The sequence below is a fragment of the Pezoporus wallicus genome, unplaced genomic scaffold, assembly GCF_028554395.1.
Source record: "Pezoporus wallicus isolate ANWC-B61680 ecotype Strahan unplaced genomic scaffold, APGP_CSIRO_Pwel_v1 contig_161, whole genome shotgun sequence".
Lineage (NCBI taxonomy): Eukaryota > Metazoa > Chordata > Aves > Psittaciformes > Psittacidae > Pezoporus > Pezoporus wallicus.
In genome coordinates this window covers 11,477,724-11,505,482 of record NW_026642654.1, presented here as the reverse complement: position 1 = coordinate 11,505,482, position 27,759 = coordinate 11,477,724, and the positions used below count along the sequence as shown (strand labels likewise).

At 38.3% G+C, this 27,759-nt stretch overlaps 1 protein-coding gene across 22 annotated transcripts in view; it reads right to left on the bottom strand.

Annotated features, from left to right (window-relative positions):
* The window catches only part of DLGAP2 (DLG associated protein 2), a 464,923-nt gene that overhangs the window by 308,400 nt on the left and 128,764 nt on the right, over positions 1 to 27,759 (bottom strand). For 3 of the 22 annotated variants that reach the window (XM_057431708.1, XM_057431705.1, XM_057431710.1), the window contains exon 1: positions 20,881 to 21,311. The exons of 13 other annotated variants lie outside the window; for them this stretch is intronic. The gene's annotated coding sequence lies outside the window, so the exon portion shown is untranslated. Of the gene's footprint in view, positions 1 to 20,880; positions 21,313 to 27,759 lie in introns of those variants that run through there. 6 more of the 22 variants (XM_057431713.1, XM_057431714.1, XM_057431715.1 and 3 more) reach the window with 3 other exon arrangements.

Here is a 27,759-nt window from a genome sequence, read left to right as displayed (position 1 = left end):
CCTGATCTCAGACATGCCCGTCCCTATGCTCCTTCCATCTCTACAAGCACAACAGTGAACAGCAATGACTTTTAAACCCTAACTTTTTCTTTGAAATTACTGATTGTTCTCAAGCACACTTTCTTTATACTGAAAGTCTGAAACTAATACTGCTCCGTTCCAATGCACCTCAATTGTCTCACAAAATCTGAAAACAAGAAAATAAAATTATTGTCTTACATTACTGAGTAGACACTAGCAACTAAATTTTTAACTGTCCAAATTCTGGCCCCTGAAACATTAATTATCAGTAAATACACAACGGGGAAAGCTTCTCAGGCAAGGACTTCTGAAAACAATGGACTTTCAGCACTGGCCAAGATCTTTGCTGAAAAACTCAAGTTTGCTACTCCTGACATAGAGCAGCTATGTCAAGGTCTTCTGCCTTTCTAGTCATATCAACACAGACCTGGGGAGACAATTTAGATCACAAGAACACACCCTTGCTATTTGTTCTCCTTTTAGTACCCAAAAGCATGGAAATCTCTCATGGGTTAGAAAATAGGAAAAATACTTGAATCCAGGTCCCTGGATCTATTTTGGATCTGTGAAGTGTCAGAGCTGATAGCAAAGGACAACTGGGCACTTTTGCACTCATAACATTTTGGGTATATAGGTCATTTCAGTCTGAGGTTTTCATCTCAGAAAACACTTCCAGACATGAAAAATATTCAGCAGATCCCCTTTTATACATTAAAAATTAGTCTCAATTAAAGAGCATCAAAAGATTTGCTCATGGATATGTATGAGATTTGTATGGAATGAAGTGTTCTTGGTCCTCTTTGGAGCATTCTCCTGTAAGTTTTTAACTGTTATCAGTGAAAGAAAGAGCTTTGGTAAAAAGACCTATTTAACCTTTGTAGTGTGTTATTTACATAGACTACTCAAAGAAAACTAAAAGGCTTATTACTCTAGGTATGATCTCTTTATGCAGCTGAATAGTTATTGGCCTCCGGAAAGCACACGATTCATTGTTTTCATCAGCCTATGATCATAATGATACAAAGAAAAATCACAGTAATTATAGGGCAGTCTTCATAAGAGCTATATTTAATAAGCTATGTTCATCTCTGTTCCAGCTCCAGTAGCTTCTGTGAAAAGCAAGGATATATTTAACCATTATGTGCTAGCTTGCATAGCTACCATTATTATCCTTGAGAAAGCAGTAATGCTCTAGTCCATTTAAAGGTTAAACCTTATTTTCTGTCTGATAACAAAAATACTGAACAGTTGAAATAAATTGAGAGTGCAATAAATATTTATAGAATCATAGAATAGTTAGGGTTGGAAAGGACCTTAAGATCATCTATTTCCAACCCCCCTGCCATGGGCAGGGACAACTCACACTAAACCATGTCACTCAAGGCTCTGTCCAACCAGGCCTTGAACACTATCAGCGATGGAGCATTCACAACTTCCCTGGGCAACCCATTCCAGTGCCTCACCACCCCTACAGTAAAGAATTTCTTCCTTATATCCAATCTAAACTTCCCCTGTTTAAGTTTTAACCCATTACCCCTTGTCCTATCACTACAGTCCCTAACGAAGAGTCCCTCCCCAGCATCCCTATAGACCCCCTTCAGATACTGGAAGGCTGCTATGAGGTCTCCACGCAGCCTTCTCTTCTCCAGGCTGAACAGCCACAACTTTCTCAGCCTGTCTTCATACGGGAGGTGCTCCAGTCCCCTGATCAGCCTCGGGGCCTCCCCTGGACTTGTTCCAACAGTTCCATGTCCTTTTTATGTTGAGGACACCAGAACTGCACACAATACTCCAAGTGAGGTCTCACAAGAGCAGAGTAGAGGTGCAGAATCACCTCCTTCAACCTGCTGGTCACACTGCTTTTGCTGCAGCCCAGGATACGGTTAGCATTCAAACAAAGCATTCTTTCTGAAACCACATATAAAAAAACTCCCTTATTTGTACTTTTTGCTTTTCTGTTTAACTATAAAAATGGTAACAAAAGGCAAGCATATGCGCATATCTGTATGTATGAACGTATAAACATATATAAAAACATACTGGAAAGAAATACTAGTTCAGCAGTGAGTATATTACCAAAACTCTTTGCTTTTCATTGGATTACTAGTTGTTGTAGCATTTAAAAACTACAGTTCAACTTCATAATTCCATAAATTGGAAAAAAATGAAAAAAAAACAAAACAAAAAAAAACAAAAAGGAAGACAAAAATATATTTTTTGTCTAGAAGAGACAACAATCAGCATATGAGACAGCAAGAGGAGACACACAGCTGTGTAGCACAACGAAGAAATGAGAAAAAAGTTACTCAGCATACACCTTGGCACGAGTCCATAAACTGAGCATTAGATGTAATCTGTTGCCATCACCAGTTGGTTTACATAAACATTTATCAGTTATGAGGCCTCTGCAAATGCTATTTTGACTTGTTACTGGAAATGAACGTCAGTATGGTATGAGCTCAGGGCACCAGCATAGCCTGCTGCTCTCTTACCTGTTGAATTTAACAGGGAGAAAATAATTCAGACTACCTTGCAGGAAGAAAAGGCTTGTTACTGACTTCAAAGGGCTCACTAACAGTAGCATACAACTTGAAGTCTCACTGATTCTTAATAACTAAAAACATTGTTTACTTCATAGTGCATTTTAATAATAATAAAGGAATTTACATGATTTCTTTTTTGTGCTCTTTGCAAACACGTTGTGTTCTGCCACACAAGTGTTTACTTTCCACTGTCCCAAAGGGGAAGCCTTGCACACACAGGGAAGGGAAGATACAGCCTGAAGAACTAGAGCTACAGAGCCACCATGAAATAACACACCATTCAGGATGGGAGGGATAAAGGGGGAAATTAAATTTCACATAAAAGTTAGGAGGGAGGCCATACAATGAAGCCAAACAATAACTCAGATTATAGTAAGAGAATAAATTCAAAGATCAAAAAAATATGCTTTAAGGACATGCCAGAACTCCATATGTCCTTCGCATTATTAAAAGCATGAAGTGTCATAAAATCCTCCCATCTCATCTAGTGCATACAAGATATCCATCTTCCCCCCCCCCCCCCCCCCATACAGTTTAGAATTATGGTCTTATAAGTGTCAAGACAAAATGTACTGTTCTGTAAAATAAAACTTTGAAAGTATACCTTGTGTTTATAGGCTGGCCCACAGTCACAGGGATCATATGTGTTTGTGCATGCATATGTAAGTGTACGAGACAAGAGCACCAAACCTATTGATTAATTTCTAATTAACAGAGAAGAGAGTGAAGCACAGGGAAAATTCTGAAGCAACCTTGTATTGTGATATGCAGAAGAATGCAAGCTGCAGTTCATTGGTGTCTCCATAGAAACAAGACATATTGGAGGGCGTAAGACATTGTCAGAGGACTAAAAAATTTCAGCTTCAGCAGAAAACAGAAGAGCACCTGAGGGATTTTTTTTAACCAGGAAAACAAAATTAATCATTCCTTTTCCATATAGGAAGCTTCCATTTTATAGATTAGTTACTTACATCAGGATTAATTTATGGACTGGCTAATTTTATGATTTTCTAATCCATAAAATCTGTAGAAAACGCATGGTTACACTTCTAAGTATAACACTGAAAAGGAATATAAGTAGGCTGTCAATGAATAATTGAAAGCTCTACGCAATGTGCTGTTAATTCTTGGTACCATCTTCACACTTGCTTTAGATGCAGTGTTTATGCATTCATATGAATATTTGTCCATATTCAGAACCCTGTCTTGGCCTGTGTAAAAGGTGTCCATGGGAGAATTAAAGGTAGCAGGGAGATGTTGCTTTGATAAGACACTATGCTCTAAACCTGCTCAGCATCCTTCTTACTTCAAATGGACAAGAGACTCACAGCATGCAGCTGCAGAGACTATTCTTAAGAACTTCTTAAGAAGTTGAGCCAAAACACAGAATCCATTAAAAAAGGCTCATCTCCTTATGCCAGATCTGAAGCTAGAGGCAGAGGGCTCTTTTCATTATGGGATCAAGAGACCTGTGTCAGCTGGGTAGCTTCGCAAGCTGGGTTGCTGTTCCCTGATTTTCTACCCAGTCCTGGCTATAGCAGCTCAGTGCCTGCCAGCTGAACTGACCTCAGCGCCCTCAGGTCCTCTCCTAAAGATGCCCCTTACCCCAGTGACAGAGATAACTCTACCTCCTTTTCTACTGAAATAAAAATGCCAGGGAAATTATCAGTTAGCAGCTTCCCCATCACATAGTTTCTGCTTCATTTCCACCAAAGAGCAGGACTGTCACACTGCCTCATCACCTGGGGTACAGACAAGTTAAATACATTCCTGCATGTGCTATTCAAGCAGACTAAAGTTGACAACTGTGGTTAACTTTTGGCTGGAGGCCCTTGCAGTTTTAGGAGCCTCTCTGGGGACTGCTTCAGGAAAGCGCATGTCAGGCTCCATAAAAGGTCCTTCAGAATAATGAGGTCTTTTCCTGGTGCATTGTGTGCCACAATGCCATGGTGGTGTCTAACCCTTCTACAACAACTAGCTGCTTTAAGGCTGCTTAGTCAAGGAAGATGAGGATTAAAGAAATGGATAAAAACTATGAGACTTCTGAGCTCTAAAAAAGAATTAAGGGCTTAAAAAGATGCATCGGTTTTATTAGTTCTGATCTTCATAACAAACATCCAGGCATTAGAGCTCTGCCAGAGGATGCAGACAGAGTCTATAGCTCTCTGTAGATTTGCATCAGAATGCATCTAAAAACAGAGACAATCCTTTAATTAATAAAGCAATCCTTTAATTCATAAAGCAATCCTTTAATTCATAAAGCAAGGCATCTTCCAGTCAGTTGCCAAAATTGATAGAAAACATGAAAATGGGAGTAACTGCGTCTCGTTCATGTCCAGATGTAATTTTTAGCATTTGTGAAAAGACAGGAACTCAGAAGAGGGTGAATACATAGATGCTCGTTTTACACTACAGGCTCTCCAACCTATGCATCAGGGCTGAAAGCAGTGAACTTGCTTACAGTCGCTTCTCTTTCACAGACAGGATCACAGATACATTTCTGCCTGCAAAAGGACTCCTGGAAAAAAAGTTAAAATTGATGGATACACATGCAAAAGGGAAACATCTTAGAAGATATGTATAAGATGATAAGAAATAGTTAACATTGCTGATTTTTTCTAAAGAGGGTAAGAAATATTTAAAAAAGGATTTATTTTTGTTCTTAGGAGAACTAATGCAATGCCTGTGCAATTAACTTTTGGGCTTCAGATAACCACTAATATCATCTTATACCTTTGCTTATATGTGCCATTCTTGTCCACATAATCAATCTTAGTGATGTTAAGGCCATTTCTCACACAAGTAAAATTTACTCAAGGAGTAAGAGATACCAACAAAAGCATGTTTTTCTGAAGGACATAATGCTAAGCTGCTGTTTTAGGGATCTCTTAAACTCTTCTGTATTACACCTAAAGGAAAAGACAAAAGAGCCATGTGACCTCAAATACTCTAGCTTCACATCCTTCACTGTGATCACAGCTTCCCTCCTCCTGATTACTTACAGACACTGCTGGAAAATCAGAAAAGGATACAATAATTTGAAGTCTCTTTTCCCCTTTCCTGTACCCCTTACCCATTTCCCAAACAAGGTAATGAGAATGGGAAATTATTAATGTTTTTCACTAGCTGTGCTACTTATTAACCAAAGTAAGAGTGAAGGGACACCAGGAAGTAGCACTTAGAAAGGAAGAGTGCACCGTACCACCTGGCACACAGTTGCTGACGTGTACACCATGATCATATATTACTGCAATGGCAGATTAAATTAGATGGAATGGTGTTGACATATCTTAGGAGAAAATTAGTTGTAGTATACCCGATAAAGATTTTATTATCCATGAAGCATGCCTAACACCTATTTTTACTAACTATGATACTTTATGAGAGGCTAGCCAAACCCAAAAACGCTTTATCACAGTTATAGGTGTGTTCTTTGATATTAAAACTATTGCACTAAAAGCACATATCTGCATTATACAGTGGTTGAACTTCAGCATGATTATGACATTACTAATACACACTGAGTTCCCAGTAATGACTTAATGTCATGCTTATGCATGTATGAAGATGACTTGAATGCTAGACAAGCCAGAAAAGACCCTTCCATACATATATTCAGCTAAAAGGCAAATCTATTCCCAGACTTAAATGGTTCAGGTCTGTATATCAAATGTCAGCGGTCCTTACAATTTATTTGGTCCCAGGACTATGTTAGTCATATTGCAGAGGGACCACAGCTGAATATTCCTAATCTCAGTCTTAGAAATGGTGAGATCACAGATGTCTGCCAGATCTTCTCTCCTCGCAGATGCATACAGACCCAATTTTTCCAGAGATTCAAACTACCTAGGTAGTCAAGGCTGGCTCAGTCAGCACAGGATATATGAAATTTTAGCACACTTGTTGGAGAAAACGCATTGGTCGTGCTAGCTGTCATAGAATTTTGTCACACACAGTTAATGGATGTGGGATGAAAATCGTGAATAACTTTTATGAAAGACTGAATACTGCTGCAGTGTGTCCATCATTCAGGTCAGTGTTTATGGCTGTAGTGTGAGACTGGTGAATAATGGGTTTAATTTCATGCTTTGCCAGAGGCTTCTTAAGGGACATGAGAGAAGAGATAGAGCCTCTGTTTAATTCTTAAAACAAGGGTAACGATCTTTCCTCACTTCAGAGGTGTTCTCAGATGAAGACTGGTGCAGGTAGCTGAAGCGTGCAACAGGTTCACATTAGTTGTTCCTATATATATGTGTATACTTACACATACACACACATATCTATGTACATACATTCTCAGCAACGGATCAAGGTCAAGGACCTTGCACAGTGAGTTTTGGTAAGCACATCATAATTACAAGGAGAGATTATTTTGTAAATATAAACAGCTTTACAATATATTTCTTAAATCCATTCAGACAGCATAGTGCAATAGTCTCCCTTTAGTTACTTTACCACTTTGGCATACAACATATTGATTGTGAGAATATTTAAGTGAGTTTGTCTGGGGGGTTGCATTTTGTTTATTTAATGCAAGCTGCTTCAAACAACTTTACTACTTTCCTTAATTAAAATAAAATAAAGTAGAAAATGAACACATTAATGCTCCTGCCAGAGCTGCATTTAGCCCTAAGCACTTTGAGCAAGGAGCAGCGATGCACAATATGTTGCATAGTAGTTCTGCCTGAGCAAAGCTTCTGATATTAATGAATGACCACGCATCTAAGAGACAGCCAGCCTTAGAAGCACAGATTGACACAGTGTGGTGCAACCTTTTTGTCCAGAATCTGGAGATGCCTGCTCGTGAAACTTTGGCAAGAGTAAGTCTGCACCATGTGCATCTCCTTGTAAGTTTAATTGTCTGTATAGATGCTATTAGTCTACCTTCAGGAGTCACTTTTCTTAACATTTTCCTTCTTCTCTTGCAGCATTCTGGCTGTATGAATATGATTTAGTTTAACAAATGAAAGGCAATCTATGGTAATTTGTGGCTTTTGTCTAAGCCTGAAGCCAAAGCTGATGAATGATACTAATAAATATATAAATAAATAGATGTTTGGCTGTAAACCAGCACGGCTATTTCACAGGCGGAATTGCTCAAGGCAGAGGTTTCTGTGCTGTGGACCACAGCTCTCCAAAGCCCACATATCGATCTCCTGCCATCATTGCACGATAGAGCAGCCTTCTCTTGTATTCCTCATTATTATCTCTTCACTGCTGTATATAACAGATCTATGCTTGATGAAAAGGGGTATGAAAAACCCCATCTAATCAAAAGTTGCACTAAGGAAATGGTCAATCCCACTGAAACTGCACAACAGATCTTCAGCAAAATCAGAGATTTTTTAGAAAAAATTGTATGTTGATTACCTACTCAACAGCAATAATCAAAAGAATGCTATATAGATAAATCAAGACACCTACAAAGAAAAGGCATTAACTGAAAATAGGCACAATACATCTTGCATTTCAACACCACAGAACAATAAATCACCATGAATAACATGGTGACAGCTTCTTCAGAAGGCATAACTATCTGCCTGCTAAAAAGGATGATCACACTGTACTATGTCCTGAGTGAGTCTGTTCAGATAGTTTAATTGCATCACAGACTGTACAGATTATACATATTGCTTGCATATATTATCTACATTCCTGTCATCACTATAGTCCCAAGAGATCACAGCCACACTTTTTCTTGGTGTCTGACTTTCTTTTGGAATCATATAGTTTTCTTGCATATTTGTTTTGAGCTTGGTTTCATATAAATCATAGTTTAAACAGGCACAATGTTCATTCTTATGTATCTGTAGGCTACACAAGGCTACATTTAGGCTTCTGTGGACTTACACAAGTGTCACTGACAGCAGAAATCTTAAAAACATGCAAGTGCATAGTTCTGACTTTACTGTGGTACCTCTTTGAAGAAATGAACCATTTTGGTCTCTTTCCTTCCCTGCAGTATGGAAAGGAACTCAGCATTGGTATCAAGTTATAGTCACAGTGATCTGGAAAATAATCGACAACGATACATTGCAGAGCAATGCACATCCAGGGACATGGTCAGACCTACACTTGCAAAGGAGGAGACATGTTGCCTGGCGCTTCCTTCAATGAGAAGCTCCTGGAAGATAGGATGCTGTGCAGTGCCCAGAAGGCAAGTGGACTAGCTGCCTGCCAGTGAGGCATTTCTCCTCAGGCTGGGAGACGTTCCCTGTGAGCAACCACAGCTGGTCTCCTCTGTAGCACCAAGGGAAGACTCCTCCCCTTGTTGTGGGCTGAGGTGAAGACACAGAGACATATAGGCTGCTCTTATGACCATTTCCACCGATTTTTACCATGTTGGATGCTGTACAATCTCTCATGGTCTGGACTATATCAAAGATGGACAAAAAGAAAAATAAAGGCTTGAATCTTACTGCTTCTGCAAATACATTTTCCCTGATATTGAAATATTTTGGAAACAGTTGATCTACAGTGTCAAGGCTGAGGATTTTTCTCTGAAGTATCTACAGGAGAGTAAAATTTAATTTTTATGAACTGAAGCACAATTAAATTTACCAAAACACAGCTATTTTGGAATACTCCATTAAAAAGTGGGTTTCCTCACCTGGAAATTTTCTGTGTCACTTTTAAAAATCAGTTCAACAAAACCCCCAAAGTCATCAGAATAAAATAGATGAGGTTTTAAACAGACGAAATTCAGGACAACTTTGACATTTCAGGTCAAAGTTTCATGTTTCATGCAGGTCTGCCCTATGCTCCTTCCCTCTCATGAGGAAAAGGCAGGATCCCACTGCAGAAAAAACTTGCATTACTGAATTTTCTATTTGGTTTGCCTACACATCATTACCTACACACCAGCCGTGTTACCTAAGGCTCTTTAAATTGCTGCTCCATACAGTGATAATCAGATGTATTAAGAACTTTTGATTTTAAACATTTTTAAACCAAAAATAAAAAAGCACTGTACCGGGTGCAGGTTCACAGGCGCGAACCACAGCGGCTCCAGGGGCCGCTGTGAGGAGAGGCCGGGGCTGCCCTGTGCTAGACACAGCCGGCTCCAGACGGCTCCAACCCACCCATCACCGGGCTCAGCTGAGCCAACCCCGCAGCAGAGGCAATGGTGCTCTGGGGGAAGTGTGTTTAATAAAGGGCAAAAAGTGCTGCACAAAAGTGAGGAGCGAGGAAGGAAAAGTGAGGAAAAGAGCCTTGTGAGAACCAAGGTGAGAGAAGGAAGGGGAAGTGGAGCTGCAGGCACCAGGACAGGGGTCCCCCTGCAGCCTCTGGAGAGTTCCATGGCGGAGAACATATCCACATTGCCTGTGGATGTGCCACAGCCTGTGAAGACCCCATGCAGAAGCAAGTTTATCCAGAAAGATGAAATGCGTGAGGAGCAAGGAGCAGCAGGAAGGAAGTGTTATGGACCGACCCCAACCCCTGTTCCCCATCTGCCTGTGCCACATGAAGTGTGGGAAGCAGAGGACTTGGGTATGAAGGAGTGACGTCGAGCCTGGACAGAATCATAGAATACAGTTGTAGAATCATAGAATTGAGTAGGTTGGAAAACACCTCCAAGATCATACCCAACTTTTAACTCAAGACTGCCAAGTTCACTACTAAACCATGTCACTAAGGGCCTCATCTACAGGTTTTCACAGTTTTTGAACACTTCCAAGGACAGTGATTCTGCCACTTCCCTGGGAAGCATGTTCCAATACCAGATCACCTTCTCGGTGAAGAAATATTTCCTAAAAAAAAAAGGAGTCATAAGTACAAAAATAAATCACAGTTGTAGAGGTTTGTAATCACAGCTTAGAATTACAGAAGACGTTAACAGATGAAGCTTTATCTGTCTTTCATAACAGCAATATTTCAAAAACTTTTTAAAGAGCTTAGTGGAAAATACAGTGTTCCTTGTTATCTCTGCAGGCTGAAAACAGTGAAAGCCTTCCCTGCTCGAGGTTATCTAGCAAGACTCTGATAGCAGCATAGGGAAACTGATTCCAACATTCTGCCTAGACAACTGATTTTGGTATTGGAAAAGCTCATTTAACCTTTGTAGTACACCAGTGACAAGTGAAAGCAGAACACCATGAGCAGAGTAGGTGGGAAACGGGCCATTTTGTATGAATAAGTAATCTAGTTTAAGCTAACACACAGGCAAATCAAATCAATTCTCCAGACTAAACCTTAGATACAGTCATGTAAACATGCAATAATTTAAACTAATGCCTTAGCGATTAAAAAGGTAATCTTCATATAAGTGCTAAATCACTAACATGTCCACCAAACCAGATCTCAGGTTTTACAAGAAGGTGATACATAAACATGTACTTATTAAACTACATCAGTCAATGTTATCTTGCTGAAAATAAGGATCTTTCAGCTCTCAGTTCAGATTTATGCTTCCTTGTTGGACAACAAGCTCACTTCTTTCCCTCTCTCAACAGCGTATGCTACTCATACCTTATTAACACAATACATCTGTTCAGTATCTAGTATACTAAGCTCTTGTTTTTATTTAACCTTGGCACTTCCAATGCAACACCATTTTTGTTTTACTCTTAATAGAGAGAAAAGAAAGCTATAAAAAAGTCTCCAGAAAACATTTCCAGCTGACACAAGGTTGTTATAATCCTGATTTGTCCAGCTCCCATTTGATGCATAAAATGTGAGAGGAAAACAAAGGGTGTTTTAGAGCATGCATTTTAAAACTTTCCATGAGCATCCTCATTAATATTTTGTCTAACCTGGTGTTGAATGTATGAAGAGCAAATAATTCTCCTAGTTTAAGCCCCTGAATATGATTTTTAAGAGATGTTTTTCACAAGACAGTAAGGGCCAAGGCTGTAGCTTTAGGTGGCAATGTGTTGAGCAGAAAGAGCCACATTTATGTTTTCTAGGTGGATATGAGGGTACTCTCACACCTGATTTTGCCTACAAGACAATGCCCCAGTGATTTCACTGAGAGGACCTATAACCTTTTCCTAAAAAAGCAAATGAAAATCACACAAACATGGTTTTGAAAACAATCTATAGAATACTAAGTCAGACCTCTGAATCTTTGTAGGTTTAGGGAAGGTTTGGTAGATCCCTGCTTCCCTTTAATTGGACACATCTTTATTTTACTATTCTCATATTCTGTACAATTTCTCCATAAGAGTGTCCTTCATTTGAAGAGAACAGCTGCTAGCACGGTAATCACAGTGTCCCCTTCTGCGTCAGAAACAGTAGCTAGGAATCCAATTCTCAATTGTTATTTTTCTGTTCATGACACATCACAGCTGCATGAATAAGACCACTTAAATTTAAGCACGAAAACATTAATTTAAAACATTTTGTTTGGATGAATCTCTATTATTCAATACCAAATACCGTTTTGATATGTTCAAAAAATTCAATATCTCTGAAAACATTTCAAGCACATCAGCTTTGTCTGAATTCGCTTGGAGAAGGGGCGCAGGTGCCATACCCACAAGATCAAGGAGTTATGCAGTCCCCCAGCTTGCAATTCCATGGAAATCTTCTCTTTTCATAACTGACTACCCCAGATTGGATTCTTAATGCCGCACTACCTGGAAATTCAAGTGCGGCCTCCTTTATTTTCAAAGTAACCCGTTGGGAGATAGACAGTTAAACTTAATTGTTACGACCATTTAACATGAATGAAAATTCTAGAAAGCAAAAAAAAAAAAATAAATTTATATCATCTATTTTATATTTTTATTTCATTTCACCCTTAAGAGACAGGGGAGGAAATGTTCATATTGTATTCAGAAAACTGGTATTGCTAAAGAAAAAAAATACAATGATTGAATCTCCTGACACCTAACTGCTAATGGAATTTGGAACAGAAATCAGTAAAATAGAAATTGTGCCATTAAATTAACATTATAGCAGTACTCTTTTGAAATACAATTTTAAATATGTGAGTTGATTTTGAGGTCTCTGTGCTACTTGTGGATGTGATCTCACCTCTTTAATCCTCATGTTCAATGCAGTGGGGCACACATGACACCTTTCAGGCTAGCTGGTTTTCTCAGTGCTTCAAAAATAAAATACAAGTGCAGAATGTGTTAAAAGTGTTGCACTTTCAAGTACTTCCTTACAGTAGTTTCAAACCTGATCTCAGCAGTGGCAGTATTTTCCATATATTTTTGATTTCAAAATCTTAATTTTTGGAAACTAATGCAAATCTGCATTCTTTATTATGTCTTTAAGTCTTCTCTTACTTGACTACTGTTATAATTTTAGGTTTAAAATCTAAAGAAATGGAAAATATGGTTGAAGAAGAGATTTGTAATTGAGGGCATTAGTGGCCAGGTTCCCTGTGTGCCTTCACTGGTTTTTGCCTGCAGTGTCTCTTTCACTGGGCGTCTTCAGAGTTCCAGCAAACTGGCAGAAGTGAATCAGTGGAAATGCCTGCCCTTCTGTGAGGGTAATTACCTCTTCCTCAGCACAGACAGGAACATTTATGGACAACATCAGATGCAATTTCTATCAATTTATTTTGGTATTGCTTTCTAAATACATCAGGTGGGCAACTCCTACACTTCTATTTCAGATAAGACAGCCAGCCTTCTGTTACCTGGGGAAGTATAATCATCCAAGAACGACTTGTAAAGAAACTGCATGGCCTGTTAACAACCAAAAAGGTTTTCAACGCAGTCTATATTACTGACAAACTCATCCTGCTCTTCTTTTTTTTTTTTTTTTTTTAAATCAAGAATAATGTATATATCCTAGAATTTTTTACCAAATATCTGAGCGATTTCATAGAATCATGGAGTGGTTTGGGTGGGGAGTGACCGTAAAGCTCATCCAGTTCCAACCCCGCTGCAATATGCAGGGACACCTTCTACTAGACCATGTTGCTTAAAGTCCACTCCAACCTGGCCTTGAACACTGCCAGGGACAGGGCAGCCACAGATTCTCTGGGCACCCTATTCCACTGCCCCACTATCCTCACAGGAAAGAACTTCTTCCTAATGTCTAATCATCATTCTATTATCTGCTGTTAATGGCATGAGCATATAAGTGAAATTAAAATAGTTGAATCGGAGAAATCAATCAGGTAAAAAGCCAGGATGACTGTCTTGTTACTTTTCTGAAAAATCACATATTTGTCCCACAGGGGCCTGGCCTTCAAATATCAGAATAAATAGCATCATTGCTTGAAACAGTGAAGTCTGAAGTATTTACGAACTGGTTAAATTGCAGTCCTGCACGAGCGTTTGGGGAAGTAATTTAATTATTCATATATAAATTAAGATTGGAAATTCTACTTAGCAACAGCGCTACTCACTTCAGAATCCCATCACTATACAATGATTATTAGTCCAAAATCCACCTTTTACTGATTTGGTTATTTAAAATGTAAATAGTTAATGAAAGGGCTTATCTGAGAATTGTGCCCCCACATTTAAAAGAGTTAGGACCAGAACTCGAGTCCATCAGTAAAGCTCCACTGTCAGGCTTGGGCACTGATTGCTCTGTATGCACAGTCACAGTGCGAGGCAATGAGCTGAGTGAGGGTAGGCACCTGGCAGTTGTTAGCATCCTCCCTGGCTTTTGTGGCCCATGTTATCTGGCAGCATCTCAGAGAAGACACTGTTCTTTCTGACTCTCTAAAAGTAAGAGATTGTGTGTATGTGTGTGTGCATACAAATGCCTGCCTCTGCTCAAACATAACAGCATTCCTGTATGAGATCAGGAGGTACAGGAGACATGAGATTCTAGGTGAAGAGAAATCAGAAGTGAATTTCAAGATTACATTATAATAAATATATATGTGTGTGTTCATGCTTGCTGAATCATGGACATAGCCATAAACCCTTGTGCTCAGATCAGACACTGAGGGGTTTAATACAAAGCAGCTACTGTTTAGACAGCTCTGTCCCATCTGGGAATCAGGAGAATAACAAGAAGCAGGCACTCACAGCACAAGTGCATGAGGGATCCATGAAACTAGTACTACAGCTAGCGTTGAGGGACACCAAGCACAGAAAGCTGAAATGACATGGAAAGTCCCAGAAAAGGGAGTTTCCCACGTTAGAAGGCATTTCCCTTTTCCCACAGGGCCTTATCCCAGAGCCCACTAAAACCAAGGGGAAGATCAATCGTTTTCATCTAGTGCACCAAAACTGTTACTACTACTGCTTTCTTTACAAGGAAACATCACATTATAAGACACAATCCTAATATTGATGTGAATTTAGTAAGAACCATGAAGCTTCATGAAGGTCTGAAAAGCACCAAAATCTATAGAATTTTAGAGCATGGTCATGGAACTGCCTTCCTGTGGAGGAAACCCAAAGAACACCCAGAAGACTACACAATGCTACTACATCCTTTGCTGAAAAGTGTCCTCTGCCATAAAACTTCTCTAGCACATATTACACACACACACAAAATTATACCTAAGTGGGTTTGCTGGTATTGTTAGCTCACCATCTTAAATTTGGATTTTACCTGCTTCATCACCCTGCTGAAGCCATTTTGACAGTTGCACTGTAAATGCTAGGGGCAGGGATTCACCTTTGCTTTCTGCTATAGAAAATATGAGTCCTCCTTTTTCATTTGCTTTATAGGAGTTGCTAGAATGGAAGTGATACAATAACTGAGCCATCCTGCTCTGCATTTAGAAGAGAGACACTGTAACAAAGTTGGTTGCAAAAATCTTGCAGATACTATTCTTCTTACAAGAGGTTATTAATTTCTTACATGAATTCAATCTATTTTAGGAATCCAACATTTAGCTCAGGTTAATAAGCTGAAGCTTATTAATATTTCTTTGGGTCTAGATCTAAGAGGTTTTTACTGGAAGTTAGTCTTACTCATAGCTCCAGATATTCTCCCCTATCAGACACAAAAGCCTCAAGTTGTGTTCTGCAACAAGTGATCTGGTGTGCTTTAAAATGGAGCTCTGAAATGGCACATTCAAAGAAAATGGAACTATGCATGCATACAAGAAAGAAAAACAATTAAAAAATATAAAAAAAAAAAGCCCTGTTCAGCTTTCCTCTGCGTAGTTTGAAAAAGCCAGTCTTGTCAAAGCTGCGGTTTGGAGTGTGGCCACAGAAAACAGCCAAGTCAGCACAACTGGGCGTACTTCGGGCAGGGAGTGGGAAGCAACAAGTGTCTGTGGGCAGGATGCGAACTGCTAAGGGAATAATGAGATGGTGACAAAACTTCAGCTAAAATATGGGGGAGATAAATACTTAGGTGGCAGTTCAGAGCAATAGCGCAAATTAATTGTCTAATTGTAAGGTATAATTTAAGCTTTTAGTAACTCTATGAAAATGTATACAGACTACATATTTATGAGAAAAATATGATGACTCCATTTAATCAATAAAACCAAAACTCTCTGTGAGATTCAGCTATTTAACCTGCCAATCTTTATGACATTACAGTATTATTCCTCTTGGTTTGAGATGCTGTCTCCTTTCAGCTGCTACTGTGCCTGCACAAATGGGAAGAAGCCAAATGATTGCACTGAGGGAGCAGTGAGGCAGGATAGATACAAAATGCCGTCAAACACACCACATGAACAGAAAAAATATGCCTTTAATTTCTTTTAGTTCTTGCTTATTACTTGTATCAGCAGTTGTGCAGGGGGAAGGAAAATAAATTAGATGCAAGGATTGCTCAGATGACAGTACCCCACTTAAAAAGCCATTGATCAAATTTATAGGACTAAAAATAAATGAAGAAAATGTGGATTAAAAACCACCTCTGGAGAAATGTATAGAATAATCCCTGAATTCTGTGTGTTCTCCTAGCCATGCAGCCTTTGTGAATAGTTAGGTATGTGAGGCTTGGAGGTGCTTAACCCTGGCCTTGTCTCTAAAAGGAGAGAGACAGCACAAAGAAGAGCTTTCTAAGAACAAGAATCTCCTAGGAAAAGCCCAATTCCCTCAAAACCAAGAACACTGAATGGGACCCACTCCTCAAAGCAATGCCAAGCTCATTGCCCCTCCAACCCTGCCACAAAATTTCTACAAGAGATGAACTACTTCCGTTTGGGTTTCCTTGTCATCATGTAAAGGAGAAGCCACGGCACAGGAGTTACCGTGGCTGTATGCTGACTTAACATCTGGTCATCAACACCTGTATTCCTGTTTGATCCTCCATTCAAAGCACAGGACTCCACCAGAGTTCTGGCAGCAGGGGTGCGATGCTACAGAGAGGCATGCTGCTCCCAGCTGGGCAGCCTGAGGAGTGCTGGCTGCCCTAAGCCACACGCTCCCCAGCTACGCCATCACATGCACTATGTAACAGGAGCATTTATCTTGATGTGTCTGGCCTGCCCTTGCCCCTCCTCTCTCCGTGGGTGAAGCACACGAGGTCTGGAAGAGCTCTTCCTTTTTGTGAACTGCTGTGAGATTTCTGCCCACAGAAAACTGTACCTGGATATGACAAGTGAGAAAGCAGCCTCCTGTTTTCTGGCCTCTATTACTAAATGGTGGGTTGCCCTTAACATGATCCCAGATAAGCCAGTAAGTGTTTTGCCATCAGCTTCAGCAGAAGCATGCTCAAGCCCTAGATACCAAGGATTTGATGATGGCAAGTCACCTAGAAAATGAACTGAAATATATAAAGGATGTTGTTGCTCTCGTGTCAAAAGACAGAGTGGTAAGAGCTGCTAGGACAGACAATATATGTCTGTTTTCACAATACATTACTATACAGATCAGCTAAAACTTGAACCTGATAACCAAGAATGCCTTTCTCAGAAATTGCATGGAAATGCATGATCCTTAAGTGGTTTTCTGCTTGGGATCTTTCTCATTTTCTTTTGATGGGCAATGGTCACCTTTAAATCTGTGATTTTTGATACTGCAAGTAATGACTGCTACCACAAACACTGCAGAAACATGTATTAATTGAACACTATTTCTCTTAAGATGTTAATGGTGACTATGATGAAGTTCCACTTTCCTTCAGTAAAACAAATCTATGAACTACTATGTGGTTTTCTCTATATATCACTAAATGCTCTACTGTGAGGGTTGTCAGACAGTAACAGACTTGTTACCCTATTTGTACCTTGGTAATGTACTGCTAAGTGGAATTAATAGCTTGCTAAGCTGAACTATTTTGCTGTGTTCTGTATGCTTTGCTGGCATTCACCCTGTCCTGTGTAATTTTCAGGCTTTAATATATTTCTTCAAGCGCATCTCTCAAAGAAAATTCAATTATGTGACAGATATAATTTGTATTGGACCAAACCATGCAAATCTTTCATTGTCGCAGATATGAATATTTTATATTACACAATGAGAAACTAAAAGCAATTCTATTGCATTTAGCCATGGGGTCTCCAGTCAAGGATGTGTGGTTTTGCCCTGCCCTTTGCACTGACCTTGGGCAGAATTTCTGAAGTATATATAAAAAGAAAATATGTATTGTCTATGGTATTCAAAGAAAATGAAGCTAGCACTCATAGACCCTGTGATATACTAAGCTCTTATCAATGAACAGAACTTCATTTTTAAATTACTGTAAAAATCCAGCTCATTTTCCTTACTGCTGTAGAACAATTTGTTAGGATTGTATTTTTGATAGCAACTAGAAAATATAAAAATGTGGATCCCATGTTCTTTCCTTTGTGTGCACACTGAGCTCCCTTTATATTCACATCAAAGACATCTATCGGCTCTCATTTATACTACACTTGTGAAACTTGAATGTACAGAAGTCCAGTTCTTTGTGATTTTTACTGATGTACTCCAGCTGAAATTCAAGCCTTTCTCCTTGAAACCAGAACTGAATTACAAACTATATAACTCATTGCAATGACAAAGTTAAGAACGTAAAATTAAGTAGCTAAGAAAAAAAAAATTCCAAGCATATAGATCAAAAAGTTATTCAGAAAAATATAGCTAAGATTTCTAACATATTGGCAGTAATGGAATCCAACAAATAATAGGAAAATTTATGGATCATAACTAATATGACGTAATCTATGTCATAGAGTTGTATGACTCCTGCATAATTTAAAAACTTATGAAATAAAGCAAAAGTGAAACACTGTATTATCTATGTTATGGGCATCTCTCCTTCTCTATATCGGTTTAATTCATTTAAGAACTGTATATACTGTTTTGTGCTTAATGTATGGAATACTTTCAGTTCTATGCCCTTCGGCATGCTTATTACTCCAGTTATTCCTATTAATTAAAATTATTTTATTATTTCTGAAAAGCTGCTGCCAAACCTGCTTTCCTTGTGTAGGAAATTATGAGAGATTCAAATCTGGCAGAAAATTATTAGTGCAATGTGTTTTAAAATAAAATTCCAAATCAGTAGGAGGACTACAAAAACCAGTGACTACACAATCATTTCTTTCTATTTATTCTCTAAAAGATGAACCCTGCAAACTGCTCAATATTTGAAATTTGATCAGCTAATCTTCATAACAGTTCTGTGCCTGTATTACAGAGCATGTAATTTGGCCTCTACGTTCAGTTTATGGCACTTTGCTTCAGCTTTCGTGTAACATGCATAAATGAAATCTGTGGAAATACCTTATTTTTTCCAGATCACTTTAAGAGGCATTTACAGTGAAATAACTTCCATGAAACATATTAAACAGATCAAATTATGTAGCTATTAGAACCAAATAGCTTTTATTCTGTGGGGGTTTTGCTAAAGCAAAGTGTAATGTCAGGCAGAGTGCTGCTGTTTAATAGGTCCATGTGCTGAAGTACCTTCACCTGCCTTCTAGCATTTTAAAATATCATGTTTCATTCAAAAAAGGATGCCAGCAGTCACCAGCTTTGCTGAACACAGAGATTTTAAACACCTAGTAAATATGCAATAACTGTTTTCACATTTCAGAATATACATTTTAAAATGTAGTGCACTGGGCACTATATGATCATGCTGATCACTTGTTGCTAAATAAGAAGGATGCAGGCTGTCTCAAATGACAAGGAAACACGACAGATATGGATCCATTAACTAATAATGAGCAAAAGCAAGAGCTGATACTAATGCATGCCTGTAAAATAATCACACTGGTACTACAGAAATCAAACCTTCAAACTTCTCCACAGAAGTGAAAAAGCAACAGTAATTACAACTTGTGAATTGATAACAGCTAGGCTGTACCTTTGTTCTGATCTCATACAGACTGCACTTTTCTTCCTTTTTGGCTTTGCTCCTGCATAAACTTTTAAAGCGTGAGCTATTTTACCTGAACATCAAAAACCTTTACTGGCAAATACAAATTAACCCATTTATTTGATAGGTATACCAAAAACTAGAAGGACTGGCGCTCAAGGTGGAAAAAAAACCCAAACCTCTACTGCAGAAAAGTTTAAGATATGGGAGGAAATAAAAAATGCATGCAGAGAATACTCCCCATACCAAAACATTTCAAGCAATCTGAACATTGTCCACTTGCTGCAAAGTTGCTGATTCTAAAGCCAGGATTGAATGAATCTCACTAAGGAAGACCCAGTAACCTAGTGATCCTCCAGACCTCTGCTTAAAGATAGGTTTCTCCAAGTAATTCTTATATCATATCTTAACCCTTATTGTAAAATTCATGCTAGCTATCCGAAAGAGTGCATACTATGTGTGTGATCACAACACTATTTTAAAGCTCTGTAAAGAATTATTTCCTTTCGATAGCATTTTTGTTAGCAACATTTCTATAATGTAAAGGCTCCTACCACTGTGCAGCAAATATGTGGCGTTTTCTGTTCTTATCTCATGTAGTGCACTTGATAAGGAGTACTACTGAATCTCCTGCACACTGCATTACAAAGAAAACTGTCTTATTGCAAGGCATTTTCTCTCCACTGCTTTCACATAAAATAAAGGCTCTTGCAACTGGATGTATCTGACTGTATTAATACTCAAATGAAAACTGAAATCCTTATACTTTATCCAAAGTATAAATCCCTGAAAAGATTCTTGCGTTTCCAATTGTGTTCACTGTAATAAAGGTTAATATTGAACTGAACTTGTCGTATTCTAGCATCACGTTAAGTTCCAAATCTGTGTGTATGATCTATTCTTTTTTTTATTGTTGCAATTAAAGACTAGGAAAAAATCTCAGCAATATTATTAAAAATAATAGAGCAAAAGCATTTTAATTAAAGACAGTTGAAACCTATTGCTTTCATGAGGAGGAAAAATAACATGGTGCAAAGTACTGGGGGGAGGGAAGGGAAGAGCATCTGTTGAAAATTAACTACTTCAACATTAATTAACACATAATTTTCTACCTGATGAGATGGTGTTGTAGAAAGTAAAAATTGAAGGCACAAGAGTAAGAAATGAGTCATCTTTGACTTACCGTATCAAAGACTATTGCTGTATTGCAGTCAGCATCCAGACACAGAGTATGAAGCTTCGCACAAATCAGAAAAAATATGTGATCAATGAACAAATCAAATTCATTGTAAAAATAAAGGCCAGAGATCAGAGTATGTATCCAAGGGTCTGGTTAGTCACAGCTTTGACTAGCCTGCTACAGAGCTCTGCAAAACAAGTATACTGCAGCAGTGTGGCAAGCATAGGATTGCAATGCATGTCCCATATATTCAAGCATAATAGAAAACATGGTCTGGAGCTTATTCCATGTGGAAGTGGGGTTTGTTTTAGGCAGGCAGAAAAAAGGTTTTTTTTTTTCCAACATAATAGAATTAGAAATGAAGATTTTTCTTGATTATTGTACACAATAATTCCCCAGGATATCAATTACGTAAAGCAGGTGCCTCTGTCTCCTGTTTCCCAGATAAATGCCTGTAATCTCATTTCACAAATGATCCTATTTAGACAGGAGCCACCTATTGTGATGATATCATTTGCTCTAGTATCCATAAATGGGCAACTTCCTACCCAACGTCATGACCACTGACGACATAAATTTTTATAATATTGAGTGGGCAGGGTGGTTGATGGGGTCCCATCAATCTACAGCAGCTTCTGCTGATGTAATATCATGAATCCTGCATAATCATCCAAAAGGCTGGATATGAAAGGAAACATTAAACCTGGCTGGTGGAGCTCATTAAAAAAACTGGGGAAAAAAAATCCTAGAGAGGTAGTAAAGGCAAATAAACCATAAGTACACAGCAGTGGCACCTTTTAAAATGCCTTCTACAGGGTACTGGTAGATATGAACAAAATCACTCTCAGTTCAGAAATGTAGCTGTCAGTTTCTTTTTAACAAATAATAAAGACTGCATATCCTCTTTCCTTGCAAATGCAAAGCAAAAAGGACCAGTGCTTCAGTGATGCATAAATTAGCCCACTCTTAGAGAATATTTTTAGAATTAGCAACTGCTTGTCACAGTAGCTTGGAAAATGAACTCTGTAACAAAACATCCTTAGACTGTTTGAAATCCAGTCTGCTAGACTGGTTTGCTTCGTGCTCAAGCTACATGGATTTAATTTCTCAGATCAGTGTTTTCTTAAGAGAAACCATTCCATTAATTATACATATTTGGGAAATATTACGATGCAGTTAGCTGAAATTAGTTTCCATCTGCCTGCTTTAACATAGAGAGATATGAGGAGAGTTAAAGGTGATAAAGGCTTCACTTGCTTCCCCACCCTTTCCACAGGGAACTAGTTTGTGCCTAGGGGCTAAAGCAAATTGCTTAAGAACTTCGCATTTAATATTTTTCCTAGCAGAAGTTGGTAAGAAGTTCAAAAGAAAGTCACCAGTTTCAAAAAAGGCCCTAAGGGCATTTTTCCCCTGAGGGCATTTTTTCAACAGGATCTCCATAAATCTGGGTTTACGTAGGCCTGCTTTGAACAGACTGAGCTACATCTAAACAAATTCTTCATACAGTGACAGAGAGGCATAACATTAGGACCCATCCACATTAGAGCTTGAACACTGCAAAATGGAACAACAGTCAAGCTGGGGTTTTGGGGGAGAAAATTTTAAAGTTTAAAAGCACAAAACCCAAAAATGACTTTATACACATTTCCACAGGAGTGGTTCCATCAGAACAGAGTTCACTTCTTGAAAACCATCCTCTCCATTGCAGATGGCCTGTGTTAAAGCTTACATCTGCTTTGTAGTATACCTGGGGCAGGGGCCACCCTTTAGTAATGTCTGTATTACACATAGGGAGGGTCCCAAAGGCAAGCAATGCAAATGTTAATAATAAAAGTGACTCTTGCAGAGTTGATTCCCACCACAGTGACTCACATCAGGTCTAGATGGGGTGAAAACAAAACTTGAGTGCATCATCCATGGCTCCAAGACACAGCTATGCTGTCAAAGCAGAAAAGTGAACAGGTTTTCTAAAATCACCCTCAAGAGAACTACTTCCTCAGAGACTGAAAACAATGGAGAAAGCCATTTCAGAGCACTGAATAGCAATTCAGACACTAGCAAGTGCTTTCCTTCACCCTCTCTCCATCCTCCTTTGCTCATCTTCAAGAGAACACTAGCTGCTGTCGCTAGATATGCTGCCTAGGAAAAGACATAAATGCAGCTTTGACTCTGGGGATCATAACCCCTTCATTTCAGTACTGGGTGGAAGCAGAAAAGCATACACTCTGTGTGTCCAGATGGCATAAATATTTAACATGTGTTTCCATGACAAAAGATAAAGATAACACAAGAAACAGTTAGAAAGTGGAAGTGTGTGTGAGTGTAACTGATGGTCCAGAAGTTTCCCTCTTGGCTAAAAGATGGTAAAATAGGAAAAAACAAAACAAAACAAAACAAACAAAAAAAGCAATAAAAAACCAACAAACAAAAACCCACAAAACAAACAGAAAATAGCAAAAAGAATATTCATCACTGCTCCATCAAATTGAGCATGCCTTTGGAAAAAACATCCGATTTCCTTGATAATGTGCAAAAACTTTTAACACTGTTCCAGGACATAGTAGTAACGTGTGCATTTTCTTAAAACAATAACCTTTTTAACATCTGAGCCAAAGGATCTCACCACTTTTCCTTAAACTAGTTTTGAGCTTACCTCACAGTGATGAGCTTAGAACACAGCTTTCCTATGCAGAAAAGGATGTTAGACATGGTCCAGTGGAAGATGCTCTGATGGTTCTAATCTTTGCTTAAAGGCCTCTAGGCTTTGTAAGAGAGAGTGCTATAGAGAATGGATCATCACTCCCAAATGTTTCCCATTTGTGTAAGGATATACATGAGAGAATACCACATACATATTGCTGTCTTAGGACTGCCTGAAGGACTATACTGAAAGAACAAGTCACCCCAGTGAAAAGAAAGCTGTTATATTTAGTCTGGGGGGAGACTGTCATAAGCCACATCATCTAATTCTAGGCAAGCAGTGGACATCGGACCAAACTGCAGACAACACAACAGAATATTCTACCCCTCTTAATGTCTTTTCTTTACAGTTGGGATGATAAACCTCCCTCAGATAGCCTAACATAACTCTAAATGTCCTTTGGCCACTTTTGAAATTCCTGTAGGCGTTCCTTTCATTTGGCTTATTCTCGCTTGCATACTTGGAAACTAAATCTCTCTAGGCATTAAGGCCAGTCTATAAATCTGCACATTCCTGGGCAGAGAATAAGCAGATTGGATCTACTTTAAAATGTCAAGATTTTCCACAAATTAGAACTAAAACCTAAGTCATAAACCACCTATAGATTATTGAAACTCCATTCTGAAAGGCAGGAGAAAGGAGGATGCTACCTTCTAAAACACCTACTTGTATTTCAGTAGGTTGTTTCTTTAACACAGAGGTGGAACAAACTGCTTCAATTAAATGTGCTTGTCTGCTGGTTCGTGTTGCAAGAAACCCTGTCATCTCCAGTAAAGTGTCACTGTAACTTACTTATTACTTACTTATTAATACACCTGTGGGGAAATACAAAACCAAGAAAAAAATATACTAACAGGAATTGCAATGCTTTCCTTTAAACTGAAAACAACCAACAGTCAGTACAAATAAAATGAATCTTTGCATGTCATCCTTTGCCAGAAACATAGTAGGAAAACAGCTACTGCACATTGCGTGATGCTTCCTTTAATATCATTACTGACATCACCCCTTGTGTATGTCAATTAACAAGGAGCATGCACACTAAGACAATGAAAAGCCTTTTAAGAATTTGCACCTCCACTTGTTTCTACAGCAAACAAACAGGAAAATTAGGCAAGTGTCTTGAACAAGGAATTTTTAGTCTGCCGTCTTTTCTAATGTTTGAAGCCAGGAACACGAAGGACTAAGAAGTGCATCCTCCTCAGTTTAGTCAGGTCTACTTACTGTCTAAAATCTCTTGAGGAGCTGAACCTAACTGATTGGACACATTGAACAGACATTACTACAAGATGCATCACATTGCTGTACTTAAGCAAAGATTCTTCCTTAAATCTCTGAGATTTATCACTATTGCTTTTCAACAGGACATGGAAAATTCCAAAGGGAGATTTCAGCCACATAAGGCTAAATGTAATTTGTCATAATATAATAATAATGATGAAGAATAATCTGTAGTTTTTAATTACTTGTCAAAATCCTATTACCCAACAAAAAGGTAGAAATATCTGTTGCCAATATCACACCTAAGTAAATTCTTAATAATAATAATCACAATAAATTATTACTTAATGGCTAAAACAATCAAGAAAAAGCCCCATTCATAAGCTCATTTCTATATCATCAGCTGTAATGTTGATCTCCCAAAGAAAACATGAATGTTCATTTTAATTTCACACTACATTAGGAATACAGGTGTAAAAAAAATCTATCAAATAAAAAGTGACATGTTCTGATGGGAAAACAAATATTTTTCATTTCCATATCAATATTCAAATAATTGAGAGCAGATATGTTTAAAATTTTTAAGGGGGAGGAGGATGTCTTTGTTTTTCAAAGCCTGGTTAACCCAGCTGTAGACTGATAAGGGACAACCATGGTTTGCATCTAGTGACCCTTGTAAATAAATCACCATTATTTGGGAGATTGGAAGAAATGGATAGAAAAGTTCTGTCTGATGTCATTCAGCATTTGAAACTGTGCATTTTATTAAGTTATTCTCTTTTTAGTGGAACTCCCCATTGCTTTGAAAAGAAGATAAGTTGAAATATTTGTGGGCCGGAAGTTTGGGCAAAATACTATTTATTAAAAGCAGTAACAAAATACTCCTTTCTACCGCAGCCCTTGATACTGTATGATGCCTGGTAGAAAGTGCCAAAGGTCAGATGGTTAGGAGGCTTCATCCTCATAGCCTATAAATCTAATTCTTAGGGCATTTCAGATCAGGATTCTGTATAAATTATACTGTTGAGACAAAACATTCTTGTTGTCAGACAGGTGATTTATGGAAATAGTTTTCTTCATTGAAGATTAAGGTTATAAAATCATCCTAACATTGACCAGCAAAGCTATGGTATGGTCATAAACTTGTGACATGAAAAAAAAGACAGTTCTTGCAATTTAGCATGTCAGAAATTCTTTATATTCAGGTATCCCCAAGGTGGAAGATGTATCTGCGTGCAGGCCAGCTTTGTGAACAACAATCCCTTGCTCATTTGGAGCCAAGACTGCAAAAATTTCTGGCTACACTTCTGTGTATGGGTTGAAGAATGGCAATAATACTGATAAGAAGAAAGACAATCCTGAAAGACCATATAGCAACAATAACACAAAAAAGTACAATTAATGCCTTCTTTTAAAGACAATGAGATTGCTTTCAAAAGTTCATGGTTTTCTTTCTACTAATATCTCCAGAGGGCTTAATTTAGAAGCTTAATAGCCTACCCTCTCTTTGTTCCTTTTCAGAGCTTCCAGCCTTTTATTTGCAGCAGCATTTTCAGAGTATACCCAAGAACTTGGTATCTCAAAATTATTATTGGAAAATAAAAATAAACAGTAAACACTTGCTCTCCCTGTAGAGATGTGCAAGCTTACAACAGTTAAGAAGTATCTCAACTTTTCACTGTTAAATTTTAACAAACCTGATAGCAGGAGCATTATTTTTAACAAACCTACAAATACTTTTCTCAGGTAATACTGCCTCAGAAACCACTGGTATGAGCATACCTGTGTAGACCATCTGAGCTCTTTTTGTTTGGGATAAAAATAGTTACCAGTGACGTGTGATAAATGACAGGTTTTTTATGTTTCTATCTTCTTGTTTTCTGATGTATGTCCTATGACAAACACAATTCTTTCATTTGCAGTCCTGTGTTTCTTGCTTTGACTTCCCTTTACCCTTCTCTTTCCCAATTTTCTAAGAAGTTCAAATAGATGAACAAGTGATATGAGACAATCTTTTCTTATGTGGTTTTGGATTTTACACATTCCTGGCATCTTTGAAAAATGGCCAGGAGACTTCACTTCAAAACTGAAGATGCTGCTCTAAGAAATCATTCTAAAATCTATGGAAAGAAAAAATAACAAAGAGGAAGGATTTGAAGATGACCAAAGGATGATCAGGTTCTGGCTAAATCTAAAATCAAGAAATCTGTTCTCCCCTTAAAAGCTGAAGAACCTAATACATCTTCAAGCAGTACAATTGTATCGGCAGTTTGTCAATGTGATCAGTAGCAGCATTTCAGAGAAAAACACTGGGACCACACTATAGGCTTATGACCTGCTCATGTCAGCAGTTTGTAAGGGGAGAAAACATTTATTTCCTCTGAAGCTAGAACCTCCATTTCCACGTTTGACTTCAGTAATGATGAATTACAACGTCTTGGTTTGAGGCTTTAAGTCTTAAGCGAGTGGCGTAAATGCTTACATGTTTGCACAAGCACTGTAAATAACCAATAATAGTTTTCTCTTATCTGCTGGGAAATTCGAAATCAGGCAAACCCTCTCTATACATATATATCTATACTGCAAAAAGCTACTCTTCACGATCAGCCATAGGTACTAAGATTAATAAGATAACAGTAAGTACCACGATCAAGCTTCTGGTTGATCCAGTCATACAGTTTGAGGTGAAAATACTCCAACTAAATTAAGTCTGAATTCCTGGAAATAATGATGAATAAGATTTCCTCTACTTACCTCCATACCGAGTTTAACTATTTTTACTTCAGTTATAATACAAGCTGGACTCCTGCTCAAAGAGGAAAGGAGGATCTGAGGTTTTAGCCCAGGGAATATGAAAACCATGCCTTTGAGATTTGGTTTTGTGTAAGAAACCAAGAAGAAAAGCATCAGGGAAAAAGAAAAGCAGATAAACAGGACTTAGGGGAAGGCGGAGAGAGACT